This window comes from Pleurodeles waltl, chromosome 2_2, assembly GCF_031143425.1.
Source record: "Pleurodeles waltl isolate 20211129_DDA chromosome 2_2, aPleWal1.hap1.20221129, whole genome shotgun sequence".
Lineage (NCBI taxonomy): Eukaryota > Metazoa > Chordata > Amphibia > Caudata > Salamandridae > Pleurodeles > Pleurodeles waltl.
Window position 1 is genome coordinate 431,637,984 of NC_090439.1, and position 15,928 is coordinate 431,653,911.

A 15,928-nucleotide genomic window follows, 5' to 3' on the forward strand; every position below is an offset into this window, starting at 1 on the left:
GCACCAAACTGTGCAGGGGTTACATGTTGAAAGTGGGCAAGCACCTCAGGGGGAAGAGGGGTGGGTGCCACCTCAGCTGAATTGGGGAACTTGCCAACTGCTTCTGGAAGGGGCTCCATGCCCATTTCCGAATGCTAGGGAGTGCAAGGCCACAGTCTCTGAGGTGGGGAACTTACCACTGCTTCTGAAGGGGGCTCCTTGTACAACAGTCCCTGGAGGGTGGCCTACATGTCCTCTGCTGGAGGTGATGGCTGCATTGTCTCTGCTGGGGGAGGTGTCTCCTGGGCATCCTCTACTGGATGTGAGGGCTGCATTGTCTCTGCTAGGGGGGGTGTCTCCTGGGCAGTCTCTGCTGGAGGTGAGGGCTGCATTGTCTCTGCTGGTCGAGGTGTCTCCTGGGCAGCCTCTGCTGGAGGTGAGGGTTGCTGTGTCTCTGCTGGGGGAGGTGTCTCCAGGGAAGCCTCTGCTGGAAGTGAGGGCTGCTGTGTCACAGCTGGAGGTGAGGGCTGCTGTGTCTCCGCTGAAGGTGAGGGCTTTTGTGTCTCAGCTGGAGGGGAGGGCTCCTTGCCTTTCATTGGTGGTTGAGTGGGAACCGCTGCTCTCATTGGTGGTTGAGTGGGAACCTTTCCCTTCCTGGCTGGTGGAGTGGGATCCTTCACTTTCTTGGCTGGTGGAGTGGGGTCCTTCTCTTTCCTACCAGGTGGAGTGGGATCCTTCAATTTCTTGCCTCACTGACTATGAGGTGCCTCAACTGTCCCCGCGGACTGTATGGCTGAGGTGCTAGGCAGGGTCGTTGGGATCCTGCTCTTACTGGCAGGATGGGGGTGGAGGAGGAGGGAAAAAGTCAAGTTGGGTAAGGAAAAGCTTCTTATGGACGGTGGGGCAGGATGAGGGAGGAGGAATGGGAGTGGAGGGTGAGGGAGTAGTTGTTGGAAGAGTACACCTGCTGGACCTGGGTGCAGGTGCATGGGCAGTGTGCTTATGTGAGGTGTATAGCTGTTGGGTGTTTGAGTGTGTGCATTTGTGTCCCTTAGGAGGGGGGCAGACAGGGTGGGAGAGGACACAGGGGATGCATGGATGGATGTTGTCAAGGTGTCTGCTAGTGAGGTGTGTGTGCTGCTTGGTGTGGTGATGGTGGTGCTTGCTGTTGAAGCAGGGCATGCAGGTGTGAGTGCAGATGTGACAGTGAGGGAGGACGAGGAGGGTGAGACAGTGGAGGCAGTGTATGTTGTGTGTGCAACTGTCTGTTGTTTGTGTGAGTGCTTGTGGCCTGAAGTATGCTGCCTTTGTTTGACTGTGCTACTCTTGTCTGATGTTTTGTGTGCATGCTTGTCTGTATGTGTGAATGGGATGGTTTGGGGTTGAGGAGACTGGGACTGGGAAGTGATAGTTGGAGGGGGGACAGGAGGAACAGGGACAATGGCTGTCATCAGAGGGGAGGCTAGATACTGGAACGATCTCTGTTGTGTCACTTATCCACTGTAAATGCCCTCCAGGAATGCATTGCATTGCTGCATCTGGGATGCCAGCCCCTGGATGGCATTCACAATGGTTGACTGCCCTACAGAGATGGTTCTCATGAGGTCAGTCGACTCCCTCAGGGCACCAGGGCTTACTGGGGCAGGATCTGAGGTGCCTGGGGCGAAGGAGCTGCCCACCCTCCTGGCTGAGTGGGCACAGGCAACTCGGTGAGGGGCTACTGGGAGGGGGGTGCTGGTACGGGGGTGGCGGCTGTACCTGGAGCTGGGGTGGTCCCAGAGGTGTCTGCCACCACCTGGGAGCTCCCATTGGAGGAGGAATCAGAGTCAGTGTTGTCACCTCCTGTCTCCACCGTGGTGCTCCCCTCGCCCTCCGTCCCACTGGTTCCTTAGCATTGGTGGAGTCCACCTCCCAGGTCCTGTGGGATGCAGCTCCATCAGTCGCCAGTGCTGCTGCTCCTCCACCAGATGGTACTAATGCACACATGGACAGGATGACAGAAGAAAAATGGGGGGAGAGAGAGAAAGGGAAGACTGTGTCAATTGCAGCACCAACACCAAAGTTGGCATACACATTACCATCACACACGGTTCAGGATTGAGCACTATGCAGCATACTGGCAATCAATTGGCTAGGTACCTGTCAGAGTCACCAGATCCTCGGGGTCTGTGCACGTTCCCAACACGTCCACCACTGAACAGCTCCAAGACTCTGATAGATAAATCACAGAGACTGAGAGAGTTCAAGAGGGGAAAAGGGGATTAGGAAGGGAACAGCTGGGAAGGAGACCTGTAGTAAGAAAAAGGTTAGAACACACAATATGAAAATTATATCTCCTGAAATCAATACTAGACTATGATTCTAAGCCTAGTCACTCTGAAAACATGAACAATCTAAGAGTTAAGTTTAAAATTACTAAGTTTTAAGATGGCCAGATCCTATAGGGGAATCAAGATGAATTAAATGAAAACTTTCTTATTCAAGTACTTTCCTTTACATGAGAATCAGAAAAACATTCTGACTAAATTTTAAACCAGTCATATAAATCCTGTTTTGAGAATGTATACTGGGACCATACAATATTGCATCTAGAAACTCTGGCCTTCTGTGTACTCTTAAAATGTTTCAACACAAATTGCTCATATTGCAGATATATATATATATATATATATATATATATTTATATATATATATATATATATATATATATATATATATATATATATATGTATATATAGTAAACACCATAAAATGATTGTTTACCATGAATAACACAATTTGGATTCAGGAAACAAATCACATAACTTGTCAACTCGAATATTACATAATAAATATCTTAGAATAGTGGCATACAATAAACAACATGAAATAAACTCGAGGAGAGAATCGTGCGTCGTGCCGATTCGAGTGTTGCCATGTAAAATACCAAGAAATGGTAGCACGCAATGGATATCAAAGTCAAATCATCATTAATCGAATCGCGCGTCTTGACGATTCATAAAACACAATGTAAATGTCAAGAAATAACAGCTCACAATAAATAACAAGATCAAAGTACAATGAAACGAATTGCGCTTCTTTTGCTGATTCTTAAGCCACCATGTAAATATCAAGAAATGGTAGCGCGCAATGAGCAACAAAGTTAAATCCTCATGAAACGAGTTGCGCATCTTACCAATTCGTAAAACATCATGTAAATGTCAAGAAATAGTAGCGCGCAATGGACAACAATGTTTAAACACCATAAAACGAATCGCGTGTCTTGCCGATTCTTAAGCCACCATGCCAATGTCAGGAAATGGAAGCACGCAATGAATAACAAAGTCAAACATTTATGAAACAAATCGCGCGTCTTGCCTATTTGTAAACTACCATATAAATGTCAAGAAATGGTAGCGCGCAAGTAATCTGTTACTCATTTAAGAATTAAATCAAGAATATGAAAATTCTCAATAACGGTGTCAGGACAGTCCAACCACTGTCTTACCGCCTGGAACAATGATCACCAATGAAGGATGAAGGGCAGAAGACTGGAAGATCCAAATAGGCCGCCGGGACAGGATCTCAGGAAGAAGCTGCTGTTCTGCACCGGGACCTCTGAATAGTGAGCACTGGGAGTTGGGCTGGCTCTCTTTTATAGAGTCTTGGCCCAGCCCAGAACCACGCCCAGGCATGTTGCAGGGAAAGTCTCTGGAAGGCCCTGGAAAGGGGCCACACCCTAACACACTCTGAAAACCTGCAGCAATACATTGCAAAGGAACAGTATTTGTAAGCATATTAAAAATAAGTTTTCAGGATTGAACTCTGCAATGCAAAAGGTTAAACCACAACATATCAGCACAATGCATAAATTACTTTGTTTTGAGAGGGTGTTGACAGTACCACAGCAAGATGAGGGCCACACACCGCCAACTACAGTCCTCCTGGGACCCACTGAGCACTGTCTGACATGGAAACAACCTAGCTAGGTTACCTGATTTTGCTATACACCCATTACCTGGGGTATGGGCTAGGTCATGCTGCAATGTCTAATCTGGCAGTAAGGGGCACCCACTGACTCACAACCACCACCCGGACCCTATGCCACCTACCAATCATTGTATTTATGCCCACTGTACTCACCCCCTTGTGGCTGCTGTGATGCCCTCAAGCGTCCATCCAGCTCTGGGTAGGCCACAGCCAGTACGCAGGCCATCAGGGGAGTCAGGTTCTGACGGGCACCCCTTCCTCATTGAGAGGCCAGCTGGACCTCCACTGTCTTCTGTGCCTCGCATCTTAGGTCCTCCCACCTTTTCTAACTGTGGGTGCTGTGCCTGCTGTAGACCCCCAGGGTCCAGACATCCTTGGTGATGGAATGCCACAATCCCTTCTTCTGATGGGTGCCGCACTGCAGAGGTAATACAGACAGAAGGATAACGTTACACATACAATCCATCCTGTCACACATATGGTCGGCAAATCCCATTTCCATCTCCATTGGCACACACATCACCCGGCACCCACCATGTACACTGCCAACAGACATACCACCCCCAAATTACACAATGCTTGCACACACATCTCCGTGCAACCTAGCCACATGCATTGTGCCCAAGGTGTACTCACCTGTTGGCCATACAGCAATCCATGCTGGGGTAGGACCCTACCACCAAACGCTCCAACTCTTCAAAAGTGAAGGCAGGGGCTCTTTCCCCGGTCACACGGGTAAAGGTAGGTTCCAGACACAGGTCACAGCAGCACACGCAGTGTAGGTGTTGTACTGTGGAAAGTCAGGAATCAATTAAGGATTTAGATAGAAAATGGTGGTCACGTCCGCGGTGGTGTGCACTGTCGCCGCTGATCCCCATTGGCCACTGTACTCCATAGAGCCCCATATAAGCCACTGAGGAATTGCGCAGCGGTGCGAGACTGCCTTCAGCCATGGCGCCCAACGTCAGAGGAGATACCTCACTTCCAACTGTCCCTAGATACAGGACAGGCGGTTGCCATTTAATGGTGGTGGACAACATTCAGATAATCCATAACTGCATCATTGCTGATGATTGCACATACATTGCCATTCCCACTGTCCCATCACATTAATGCTCCATGTACACTGAGGTGGTGGTGCCATTGTTCAAACTGTGACAGCCTACTCACTCTTGTGTCCCTTAGATACCTACCACTGCAAATGAATAGGAAGAGGAGACAAGCCCCGTGTACAGACCCCTTGTGGACTTGGCTACACTGGAGGACAGGCACATAATACTCTCCTATAGGCTGGACAGGGCCACAATCACAGAGCTGTGTGCCCAATTGGAGCATGATCTGATATCAGCCATCCGTCATCCCACTGGGATTCCTCCTCTTGTGCAAGTCTTATCAGTGCTCCATTTCCTGACAACTGGTTCTTTCCAAGTGATGGTGAGCTTGGCAGCATGGATGTCACAGCCAATGTTCTCAATCATGATGGCAAGGGTTCTGTCTGCCGCAGTCATGCACATGTGCAGCTACATTGCTTTCCCCCAGGTGGATGATTTGGCCACTGTGAAGGCTGGATTCTATGAAATGGGACATATACCCAATATTATTGAGACGATTGACGGGACACATATTACATTTGCCCCCCACAAGAATGAACAGGTGTTCAGGAATCGCAAGAGTTTCCACTCACTCAGGGCCATATTTATACTTTTTGACACAAAACTGCACTGACGCAGTTTTGCGTCAAAAAGTTTAACGCCAGCTAATGCCATTTCTGTGTGCCACCCGGGCATCAAATTTATACTTTGACACTCCGTGACACAAACCACGGGTTAGAGTCATTATTTTTTACTCAAACCATTACGCCACGTCATAAAGAAAAATGATGTTAACGTGGCGAAAATTACTTTTATCCGGTGTACGACGTCGCAAACCGGATACGCGCCTTTTTTTGCCACAATAGCGTCAAAAAGCGGCGCAAGCACGGCAAAATGTGCAAAGGAGTCCCAAAATGGATCCCAGAAGTCATGAGAGACCCCAGAAAGACTACAACCGACCAGGAACCAGTAAGGAGGGCCCAGACAAGACCCCGGAGAGGGAGAAGAAGAAAAGGAAGTGGTGGTTCAGTGCTGAGGAGCAGGAAATACTGGTTAAAGAGGTGACAGATATCCAGCATCAACTTTTTGTCACCTCAAATTTGCCAATTGGGAGGAGACAGACAATTTGGCAACAAATTGTCGACAAGATAAACAGTGTGGCAGTACGGAGAACAGTCACTGAATGCAAGAAACGCTGTCATGACTGCAAGCGCAGGACCAAGGAAAAGATGGCAAGGAATAGGAGGGCAGCACTGCAGACTGGAGGTGGGAGTCCAGCACCGCAGGAAGCCCTGGACCACATGAAGGAGATGGTGGCAGCCGTCATCCCTGAGGAGATTGTCACAGGGATTCATGAACAGGACAGCGAAGACTACCAGGAAACAACACAGATGCAGGGTAAGTTGCACGGGGGACAAAAATGCAAAATGTTAACAGTAAGCAGAGGGGGAAATACCTACTATACAATGCATGTCAGCCATGATAATCAGGCGGTGGAAAGGGCAAAGGGGCACAGCATGGGTGCATGGGCTGTGCATGGGAAACCTGTGGCACAGCACAACACTACACTAACAACCTTTGCATGGGGGTACTCTGCCATGCCAAGGCTGATGGAAAGGCAGTCCAGGAGGGTAGGGTACAACGTAAAACTGGCCTGCTGTCACACGACAGCTGGTATTGTCGCTACATGAACTAGGGCTCAATTTCCAGTCTCAGGCCATATCCGCAAGTGGTATTTACCATTGACAACAGTTGCCACTACCACCTGTGTTTTGTGTGCAGGTCAAGTAGCTAATGGCAGTTATGTGCCCATGGATAAAACACACCCAAAATAGAGGGTTCAGGATGACAACATTATCAATCCCCTGTAATTCTTACCAAAGTGAAAATCGTGTCAAATGCTCATGTCAATAGGCGCAATAAACATGAGGTATTGTTATTAGCATTATGAAGTACACAGCAGTAATGCCATACCCACGCTGCACATTTCAAGGTCTACCCCGTGCCAGTGTTACAATAGCTGCAATGCCACCTTGCAACATCTCAAATGTCATACTGCTAAAACAACAGCATTGAGGGTGAGGACATATGTTTCTAGCTAGTTAAACACACCCGCACAGTCATAAGAAGAAATGGAACACTGCCAGGACCATCAGTGCAATCCAATGTAGCACACATTCCCCAACATCAGCATTACACACTACCAATGCTGACACCTGTATCTTGCCATGCCGATCAAGACCAGTAGGTCGAAACGCGTCAGTGGTGAAGGATGGTGATTTAATCCTGACTGCAATAAAAATAAATAATTTCCTCCTGGAGTGCGGTGGTGAAGTTGCTTGCAACTGTTTGTTTTTGGATATATATATATATATATATATATATATATATATATATATATATTTTTTTTTTAAGCAAGAGATAAATGCCACGCACTCCGTTCAGCTCCTCAAAAAATAAATCAAGTTTATTCAATGCAAAAAGAGAAAACCAACGCGTTTCGACTTTACAGTCTTCTTCCTGGTTTTACAGTCCTTTCTCCATTCTCACTATTTATAGTGCTTTATTCCCAAAGTCATTATAATACATTATGGTCTGAGTAGTTTTTCCGTGTATACTCTCATATAATTAACCTAAAAAGGAACTTTTCAGTAGTTAGCAATTGCATTGGGATTAAAAAGAAAATATCTGAACAAAATACTATGGAGAAGGGGAATCAATAATCACTTGAATAAATTAATAATTATCCCATTATATAATTTTGAAAGGTAGGCAAAAAGTAATCAACTTCTTATGTACATGATTAATTTAAAAATACTTATGAGGATTAGCCACAGTAATTGTATACAAAAAATGTTTTGAATTCACATTTTAACATTTAACTTAAATTAAAGTATTCTAGTTTCATAAAGACATCATTAACATTATAAATACCAATATTCCAAAATTTAAAGATGAACAAAAAGTTCCTCATCATTATTCAATCCCAATGGGCTCTTTGTCCTCATTAAGATAATATATTTAAATTCAAGTTGTCTGAGTTTCTTTACTCTATCTCCACCCCTCTCATGCTGAGGAATATGGTCAATTCCATAATACCGTAACTGTTTCCAACTGTTCACTTCATGTTGCTGAAAATGTTTAGCAATAGCATATGTCAAATCCTTATGCAGAACTGCTCTAATATGTTCTAAAATTATTTTCTTAAGCATGCAAATTGTACTACCTATGTATTTTAAACAACAATGACACTCAATGACGTAGACTGTAAATTTTGTATTACAAGTAATTCGATGTTTCATCTTCAATTTCATATCATTCCATAATTTCACTTCTTTGGTTGATCTACCAATTTTACATGCTTTACAACTATTGCATTTAATAAATCCAAGTTGTTGTTCTGACAGCCAATTTTGTTGATTTTTTATAATGAAGTGACTTTAACAAAGGTGCTTTCGTATATGTTATTAATGGGGCTAAACCAATTTTAGGACCCAAATCTTGATCTTTTCGTAAAACATGCCAATGTTTACACAAAATTCCTGTAATTAAGCCACTTTCCTTTGTGTAATCCAATATCATTCTAACTTTACTTTCACCAGAATTATCCTGTCTTGTCCTTGCTCGTTTCGGAACTAATGTTTCATCCCGAGGGATGGTTCGTACTCTTTCTAAATTCTTTTGTACAATTTTCTGATTATACCCTCTTTGTCTATATCTTTGTATAGTGTCTTGATATTTTAACTCAACTTCCCGATCATTAGAGCAATTTCTACGCATTCTGAGTAACTCCCCATATGGGATACTCTTTATAAGAGGTTTAGGGTGAAAGCTTTTACCATGCAGAATGCTGTTTGTTGAAGTTTTCTTACGATATATTGTGGTTTCTAGTTTATTATTTTCCACATAGATATTAATGTCCAAAAAATGAATCAATAATTTGCTCATTTCACCTGTGAATTGTAAACATAAATCATTGTTGTTCAATTTGTTAAAATACAACTGAAAGTCCTCCTGTGATCCCTGCCAAATTATAAATAAGTCATCAATAAACCGAACCCAAAGTGCAATTTTATCCATAAATACAACATTGTCCTTATCCCAAGCAATTTCCCTTTCCCACCAACCCATTGTGAGGTTGGCATAATTCGGAGAAAGGGAAATGCCCATTGCCGTTCCACACATTTGTTGGTAAATTTCATGATTAAAAATAAAGATGTTATTTTTTAGATATAATTCTATCATAGATAATAACATTTTTGAATGCTCATACTCCACAATACTTCTCTGCCTTAAAAAATATTCACATGCTCTCAAGCCAATTTCATGATTAATAGATGTATATAACGACACAACATCAATTGTGACCAATAAATATTCATCTGACCAATTTATATCCGATAAAATTCGCAATAAATCTCCTGAATCTTCAATATATGAACTTAAGGTCATCACGATGGGTGCTAGATAATAATCAACATCATCTGAAATTCTCTCATATAATGAATCACACGCCAAAACCATTGGCCTTCCTGGTGGTGCTGTTAAGGATTTATGTATCTTGGGTAAGAAGTAAATTGTGGGTCTGGTTGGATTTTCTTTTTTCAAAAATTGAAGTTCTTCCTTGTTCAAAAGTGATTGTTCATACCAATCATCATGTCTTGAATGTAATTGATAAATCATTCGATTCATGGGATTATGATTTTATTTTTTATAATTGGATTCATCATTCAATTGCCTGTATGCCTCAGACATATAGCTCCGTATGTTAAGAATCACAATATTTCCACCTTTATCCGCAGGTTTTATTATGATGTTATTATTGTTTGTCAATTTCTTTAAAGCCAATCGTTCTTCTTTCATCACATTTTCCCATTGTCCATGATGTCTAGTCTTTTGTAATCTATTTAGATCCTCCATCACTAATTCAGAAAATATGTCAATTTTTTTACCAGGTGATAAGACTGGACAAAACTTTGATCTTTCTTTAAAATTGCTAAATTGATGTTTATTAGTGTATACTTGCAATTCTCGAAGGACCTCTGCTTCAGTATACTCCTCGTCCGGTAAATCATAATATAAGTCAAATAGAGTTTTCAAATCGGCAATCTGATCAATTTGCAAATCTGTTGTCTTAGAATTATCAGTTAGTACCTCCTCATGATCTAGATCTGTGTTGTTGGAATTTGTAGAATACAATTTTGCCAATTTTAATTTTCGAATAAATTTATAAATGTCAATACGAGTATTTACATAATCAAAATGTTTCTCAGGGCAAAATGATAAACCTTTATTTAATAATTGTAGTTCAGATGAAGTTAACTCATAGTCTGAAAGATTTATCACCAAATTTGGCTGATTTGATGTTATTTCTTCTGACTTCTGAGGGGATATTGTCTTTTTCCTATTTCTTTTGGCTCTTCTGGTTTTCCTTTTCTGTTTACCATTTGGTCTGTTTTTCTTCCAGAGCCTCGATTGTAATTTCTTCCTCTGCCCCTCATTAATCGTTGATCCAGATATAATACTTGCATTTCCTCTAAAAAAGTATTTCTACTTCGAGTTTCCGTACGTTCCGAAGAGCTTTCCCCTTCACTTACATCTACGTCCGATTCACTGGGAGTATCATCATTACTAGGAACAGTTCTAAAGTCCTTTCGTCGCATATCCAGTTTGAGGCTTTCAAATCTTCTAGCAAAAGTTAAAATCCTACCATATTTATAATCTTTTTCATCCTGTAGGAATTTGTTTTTCTTGCGTTCCTGTATTTCAACTTCATATTTCTCCAATTTCCTTTCCATATTTTTTTCTCAATAATATTTTATCTTCCTTTTCTTCACTCTTCTCAATCTGTTCCTCCAATTTTTTAATTTGATTATAAATCTCTTCCAAATCAAGTTTAGCATATTTTATGAGAATCCTCATCATATTCAGTGAGCACTGTGTGTTATTCTCTTCCCACTCCTTGAATAGTTCAGAATTTTCTCCTGAATATGTTGGTATAGTAAATATGCGTAGGCCTCTTGGTATTCTTTTCACTTCAATATATTTTTCTAATGATAATACTTCCCAGCTTTTACTGATTTCTTTCTAATAAATCTTTTCCAGTTGAAAAAATAAATATTTTAATGATGAATTTCTCTGCATTGGTGTGGTTCCTGATAAAGAGGTGGAGATATCCTCATCAAATAATTTGGTGGCCACTGCTAGCCGTTTCATATGCCTTGTTTCCATTTTAAAGTATCACACTGTGTTTGTCATTCATGAATAAAGCATCGAAAAATAATAATCACCAGTGTTTCGTTTCCAGAGACTGAACCGCCTGTGCGTTAAAGAAACAATTACTCTCTTTACGCGAGGGCCGCTTCGGCAGTAGCAAGTTTCAGTGATTAAAACAATGATACAATGTATCCAATATGTCCGTGTGCACGGTCTTACCCCGTTTTGTAGCAGTTTGTTCGGATGACTTTGGGAATAAAGCACTATAAATAGTGAGAATGGAGAAAGGACTGTAAAACCAGGAAGAAGACTGTAAAGTCAAAACGCGTTGGTTTTCTCTTTTTGCATCGAATAAACTTGATTTATTTTTTGAGGAGCTGAACGGAGTGCGTGGCATTTATCTCTTGCTTACAAAATTAATTGAGGGTTCAGCCACCCTCTTTGCCTCGCACCAGCTGAGTGCGCGTCATTTTTTCTCTTGGCGTGCTTTGTTTTGAATATATATATATATATATATATATATTTATTTTTTATGAACATAAACCCCAACATCATCCCCCAACAAAAAAAACACATGTAATAATTTAGCCCCCTCCACCCCAACCCACTTATACTAACTAAACTAACAGCCTACTCTAACCTAACAGTAAGTCCCCTAAACCCAATAAAGATAAGAACCAGGAAAGAAGAGGGAGGGGAGGGAATCATGGCTGAGGATACAAAAGTCACAAATTGGCCCTCTGCAGGATCTTCTAATACCCTGCAGTCTCCTGCTATTGCGGGACACGTCCTTCTGCAGCCTGTCCATCCTGCGCCACATCTGTTGCATGTCACAGCTCCTGGACTGAAATTCTGCGTTGTCTATCACAGCAGCTGGGGTTGTCTGTGTTCCACTAGTTGATGGCACTGATGGTGCTGGTGCTGTGCTTGGAGTGGGAGATGCAGGAGCTGCTGTCTGTAGCCCTGGAGCAGATGAGGTTGACGGACCTGCAACAGTGGCTGTCATGCTTTGGGCGACTGTGGTCTGAGCTGTTGAGCTGGTGGTGGTGGCTGTTGTGGGCTAGGCTGGCCCTCCTTGGGCAAATGCCCTCCAGACACCTGTGGCTCTCTCATGGCGATAATGCCATGCCATATTGCAGAACCCAAACTCCACATCTAGAATGTGGCGGTAACGCATTGCCCGCCTCTGGAATTCCCTGATCTTATGGGCATTCATGTTGGCAGCTGTAAAAATAGAGAAAGCCAAACATTAGTGACATCATTGTGTGATACATCTACAGATGATATTCTAACACTTCCTCAAAATAGCACATACAGTCCAAATCACAGTACAGATCATAGAAGCCTACACATCTACTATCTAACAGCACAGCAATGCACAACAAGGTGTGTACCTACTTAAATGATCTGTGCATCTTTGTACTGCTTTTAGTCACATAACAAATGCTGCAAGTACTCCACAAGTGACAGGCCAACTAATGACTATCTTCTGGATGACAATCAAGGCCCACAAGACCTGTGATTTGTAAATGAAATTGCCTGGATGGTATGCAGTTGCTGATCATGAGGGGGTGTCCTAGGCTGGAACAAATTAATTTTGGAATTACATGTCTGTCTTCTACACTGGGATCGTCACACCTAGGTACACATATTTCATAACCCTAACCCTGTGACTTAGGGGTGATGGACATGCAACACATTCTTTCAAACATCAAGGACAGCCAGGAAGCTTTGGACAGCTGTCCATGGGATTAGTCAGTCCATCACAGCTAAGGAGGGCTGCCAACTAGGATTGACTCAAACATTGGACATCCACGCTTATGTTCCTAATTGCGGACAATTGTCAACATCATTTGATCTCACTGATACCTTTCCAAAAACAAGCACATAGATGCAAGCACCCATCTGGGCTTGAGCTACATGCACACCTATGACATTCTACTCAAGTACCACATAAACGGAGCACAACATGTGGAGCTAGATGCTGCTAGGAAGTCAAACATACAGTCCTACATGTTTATTAGTTATCAGGGATGCTCTGTGGGCAATACTTTGGCATCACTGGTCTGTGTGAATCAGGGTATGACTTGCTGACTAAATCATGAAAATGACCACCTTCAAATTAATCATTGCATACATGTAGCAACAAATATCACCTTGTTCACCTGCCCATGCCTATAGGGCAGCACTCAACTCCCAATATATGACTCTCTGCCACAGATTGTCCAACTCAAACATGGAACAAAATGTAAAACTCCAGTCAAGTCACATATCAGATCATGTGCCAGCACATCATACCTTGCAATGGGTCCAACACAAAGGAGCTAATCACACAACAGCTGCAAACACAACACAGGACAAACAAATCAACACTTACTGGATATGTCTGGGTCCGCAAACCGAGCCACTTCACCAATTGTGTAAGGGGCTGGTCCACCTGTAAAACATGGAAGGGTGAAATGTGCTCAATGTCTGCTCCCTGTACAGAACTTGGATCAACAAATTGTATGTGACATTTTATATGATAGAGAAGCACATCAGGCATGTAGACACCCCAACAGACATACTACTGCCAACATGCATTGACCCTGTCACTCCAGTGAGTGATAGACACACATGTGCACACATGCACAGGCCCTAACAATCATGTGGTGCCAAACATGATTACTCAATTTTGTGCAGAATTATTTCTAGAGGGTTCTCTATTTCATCATTTGTTGTTATGAGAGACATGCAAAGCCACATTCCTGGAGCACTGCAATACTAGTCACTCAGGTATTTTGGCTTGTGCATCAAGGGACAATGAGTTACTGTGTGATGCTCATGTGGGTTGAGTTTAGTTTAGGAATTATTGTGCTTTCTATGGTCCATTATATGTGTGTCTGTGTTGTATGTAGGTTACATATGCCACATTTGCAGTGTACCCAGAGCCGTATATGACTCCTATGACACCATGATGGCAGGGATCCTGTGTGTTACTTGATGACAATGTTATGCTAAACATGGATTGGCCATTTATCTAAATCAAAACAACAAAGAAATATATGCTGACAGTGTCTAATTTGATCATCCATGACAGAATGCATGGGCACAGGTGTAGTCACTGTACCTGAAATGTGTTACTCAGGGCCCTCTGCACCTATGTCAGGTATTGTAGATCACAGTTAGCCACATTCAGGAGCATACTTATTCTCCGTCTGCGCCGAATGTGCGTAAAAAATCTTGACGCACATTCAGCACAAACGTTGCCCCATATTACCACTATGACGCCCGAGCCCGCGGACGACAAAAGTCCGCCGCGTGTGTCATTTTTTGGATGCGGCAACCCGCCTTGCGTTAATGATATGCAAGGTAGGCATTCCGGTCCATAAAATGACTTAAACGGCCGTGCGTTGTATTTATGCTTTCGGGCAAAAATGATGCATGGCCGGGAGGCGGAGGCGGAGGCGGAAAATGACGCTCAGCCCGATTTGCATCAAAATTTAACGCCTGGGTCAGGGCAGGTGTAAAAATGGGGCAAACACCCCTGTATTTAATCAGAACACACAGAAGCAACAGCAGAGCAGCAGAGCAGCAAAAGGGAGACATGGAGGTGATTCTTATCCAGCGTGCACGCAGGCGCAGAGCCCAGCAGCTACAACAGCTGCTACCACAACACCAGCAGGGACCTCAAAGGCAGCGCAGAAGGCAGGAGAGGATATTCCGCCCCAGAACAACCCTTCATGGCCTCAGGGAACACAAAATCATCCAGAGGTACAGGTTGAACTGGCAGGCCATTCGGCAGCTGCTGCAAAACATTGAGCCGCAGCTGGCACTCCACTTTGCTGACACCCCGCACCATCCCAACAGAAACCAAGCTGCTTGCCGTACTTCACATGCTGGCAAGTGGCTCTTTTCAAACAACTGGTGCCCTGGTTGCCGGAATATCACAACCATCATTCTCAGGATTTTTGCCCAAAGTACTGGATGCCATCATTGGACTTACACTCCGCCACATCTGCTTCCTTAACACACTACAGAAGCAGCAGGAAACAAAACAGGGGTTTTACCTCATTAGTGGCTTCCCACACGTCCTTGGTGCAATCGACTGCACACATGTACGCTTTGAGCCACCTGCTGCAACTGAACACATCAATGTGCAGGCCATAGTCGATCACCAAGGATTGATCACCAACATCGTGGCTAAATATCCTGGGAGTGTCCATGATTCATTCATCTTTCGTCACTGCTCCATCAATGAACACTTCAAGGATGGACAATATGGATTGGACTACTTGTTGGTAAGTACAAAAACCTACTTATATACACACTGCACAGCAACCCTCTAGGACACACAACACATACACCACAACAGCAACATGTGAACAGGAACACACTGAGGTCATGACATCACTAGCCATGTTTCTTAGGTCACCAATGAACCTGTCACACATTGGAAATTAGTGTACAGTCTAATGTTAAGACGTCAAAGATCACAACGTGTGGAGTGGGTTGCCTAAATGTCACCTTGCAAATTGTAAGTGTCCCAATGACGTTTACATTAATCCACTGCATAAGTCTGAAGGTATGGGATGTCCAGGGTACATTGAAATGAACGTGTTGTTAACAACACTATCAAAATGAATCTGTGTATGGAACCATCATCTCACCCCCAGTGAAGACACACGGACACC